A 3,101-nucleotide genomic window follows, 5' to 3' on the forward strand; every position below is an offset into this window, starting at 1 on the left:
GCTGGCTCCGCCTCGCTGTCTGTCGTCGCGGCTCGGCAGGCGCTGGGGAAGGCGGGGTGGGGAGCCACAGGCCGCTCCCACCCAGCCTTTGTTCAGGGAGGGCTCACCCCCCCTCCGCGCCCCCTCCCCCATGGGCACCGCCACCGCCCGGGGCGCCCGGCCTGACCCCAGAGGGCAGCCCCAGCCTCACAGGAAACCAGGCGGTGCGGCCCTTGTCTCCTGCGCAGGATCCAGGAGGAGACCCTGAAAATAAACCCAAGTCCACCACGCCTGGGCTCGGGGAAAGCCCCTCTCCCTGGCCCTGGGAACGCCTCTTTACAGGACAAGCAGACTGAGCTGGGTTCAAATCCCTGCTTGGCCAATTCCATGTGGCCTTAGATCACTAACCTCTCTCTGCCTCAGTTTACCTGTCTGTAAACTGGGATCCCATGCCTACTTTACAGACTTGTAGTGAGGATTAAATGAGATTATGTACACAAAGAAGTGATGGGAGTGGCAGACACTTGGTAAATACTCAGTAAATAATAATTAGTAACAGCAAGAGCTAATCCTGGTCTCCGAAATCAAGGACACCCAGTATATTCCTCTCTCTTCCTCTGAGTTTCTTTCCTGGACTCCACTCACCACCCCTACCCGCCCCAGCAGCCCCAGGCTTGACCCCAAACACCAAGGCCTCCCTTCCCAGACTGGTCCCAGCCCCGTTTTCCAGCTCCTGAGCTCAGGCCTGGCCTGTGGGGTGAGGCTGGGTAGGGGGCAGTGCTGGGCCCCGGGCTCAGCAGGCAGAGGAAGTGAGGGAAGCTGTCCACGTGGGCTGCAAGGCTGGGACGCTCCTCAGTGCAGCTGGGAAGCAAAGGGCTGCGGCCCCAAGCTCACAGGCAAAGAGGGACATCGAGGGCGGGGCTGTGAATCCTGCCAAGGCAGTCTCCCTCCCGGCCACAAAGACCAGAAATCGGAAGCCGCCACCTCCCCCCAGCCCAAGCAGGGACTAAAGTTCCCCCAGCCCACTCTCCTTGTATCTTAAGGCTTCAGTGAAGAGCAGTTTGCCCCAGGGGGAGGGAAGGCTGTGGTCAGCACTGGACCCTAGCCCCGGTGGCCTGGAGCTGGGTCACAGAGAGCGGAAAGCCAGGGCCAGCCGGCCTGAAAAGGAAGAGGAAGTGGCAGCGCTGTTCCCACCAGGTTTAAGGAAATGGTTTCTGATCGCTGGGTGCCTGGGCTAAGGCAAGCCCTCTGGGAGGCTGAGTGGAGAGGCTCAGAGCAGACTCCGCCCAGGGCTGCCGGGGCAGATCCTGGGTCTCACGCTTACTGCTCTGTGACCTCAGGCAAGTCATTTCACTTTCCCTGGCTAATTTTTCCTAGCTGTGACTGGGGTCTAACAGCACCCACCTCATAGTTTGTGAAGGTTAATGAAGTAATGCCAGGAGAGCACTCAACATGGGGCCCGGCACGGAAGTACCAGCACTTATTATTTCTCTTATGTGATCTCTAATCTTCACCCCAACCATGCACTGGGGGGTGGGGGGAGCCTGTGTCCTCTCAGGAATCTGATAGTATCAGGGTAAGGAGCTCAAAGTGACACCAGGAAGATGCCCAGGGCTTCCCTGGCCCCACAGCTCCCTGTCCACTCGTGTATGGCAGCCTCTGCCCACAGCCTGCCCCAGTCTGCCCTCGAGTCACATTCCAGGAGGAGGACACTGCCCTGAGACAGACAAGGCCCTCCAACCCCTGAGGGCACGGTGGGGACGGGAGGCCGTGCCATTCACTTCAGCCCCGGGCAGGTGTTCGTAGTGCGGACTCTGCACGAGTGCATCTGGGTGTGGCGCATTTGTGTGTGCGAGTGAGTGAGGGTGTTTGGCCGGAGGTGGGGGCCGAGGCTGGAGGAGGCGCTTCTGGAATTCAGGGCACGTTGACTTTGAAGGGGCTTCCAGGGACGCTTTCGTCGCCCCACTTGACGATGAGGATGTAGTCTCCTTTTTCCTTGACGGTGTAGGTGACGTTGTACACCCGGTTCCCCATGTGCTTCACATACACCTCCTCACAGGGGGTCTTGGGCCCATGCACGCCCACCATCATCATGTTGGTGCCTGGAGAGGGAGGCAGAGGGTCGCGCTCACACAGGGCCACCCCCGCCCCCCAATGGCTTTTCACTCCCACCTGCCTCGTCCCTGCAGACAAGCCCACCCTGGGACAGTGCCCTCCTCCCCCCTCCAGCCTGCCTGCTTTGCTGCAGTCAACGGTGAAGGAGTTCTTCTGGCCCACAAAGGCCTGGGACAGTCAGGGGCCCCGTGTCACCACCTTGCTGGCATCTGAGGAGAACTTGGGGATGGAACTGTAGCTGGAGCCCCGGCTTGAGGACGACTTGGTCACAGTCTCCACCAGAACCGTGGATGTTTCATGAAGGCTGTGGCCTCCAGACAGCCAGGGACCTGAGGGGCAGACCTCCCCCCACCTGGCACACACCTGTGACCTTGGCCTTGAAGTGGCTGGCTGCCCACCATGTGCTGGGGGCCACCGTACTTGATGGCAATGAGGTAGTTGTCAGGGACCATGGGAGTGTAAATGACCACGTGGCCCTCCGGACACTCCCGACAGTCCAGCTGCACGTGGGAGGGGCCGTCGATGGTGACACCCAAGTTCAGGGTGTTCACGATGAACAATGATGACACGCCTGGGGGCCAGAGGCAGCAAGGCTGTAGGCAGCAAGGGCTCGTGGCCCAGAGTGAGGCTGGCCCCAGCCTTCCCTGAGCAGCATCTGCCAGGACTTCAGGACTCAGGAGCACTGCCCCGGCCTCCAGAGCAAGGCAGTCCTGGACTAGCGGCTGAGCATCCCCCAAGGCACCCTGCTCCCCAGCTCCAGTGGACACCATTCTCGTGGGGGATGAAGCGGATGGTATGCTTGTCTGTGGGTAGAGGGTTGGTGGGTGAGCCTCCATCCTCCCCATCCCCGTCCCAGAAGGTCCTGGCATGGCAGGGGATGGGCAGGGGCAGGGCCAGCTCACCACTGTCCAGCTCGGAGACGTAGCACTCCTCCACAGCTCCCGAAGGCGTGTGCACCCTGGCATCGATCACACCCTGTGCACCATTCAGCTGCACCGCAAAGGACG

The 3,101-nt window shown here is 60.9% G+C and overlaps 1 pseudogene; it reads right to left on the minus strand.

The window, feature by feature from the left end:
- Nucleotides 1-1,887: 1,887 nt before the first annotated feature.
- LOC105826744 lies at nucleotides 1,888-2,561 on the minus strand (annotated as a pseudogene).
- Between the last annotated feature and the right edge of the window lie 540 nt (nucleotides 2,562-3,101).

The sequence above is a fragment of the Propithecus coquereli genome, unplaced genomic scaffold (assembly GCF_000956105.1).
Source record: "Propithecus coquereli isolate 6110/MARCELLA unplaced genomic scaffold, Pcoq_1.0 Scaffold91, whole genome shotgun sequence".
In the NCBI taxonomy this organism is placed as follows: Eukaryota; Metazoa; Chordata; class Mammalia; order Primates; family Indriidae; genus Propithecus; species Propithecus coquereli.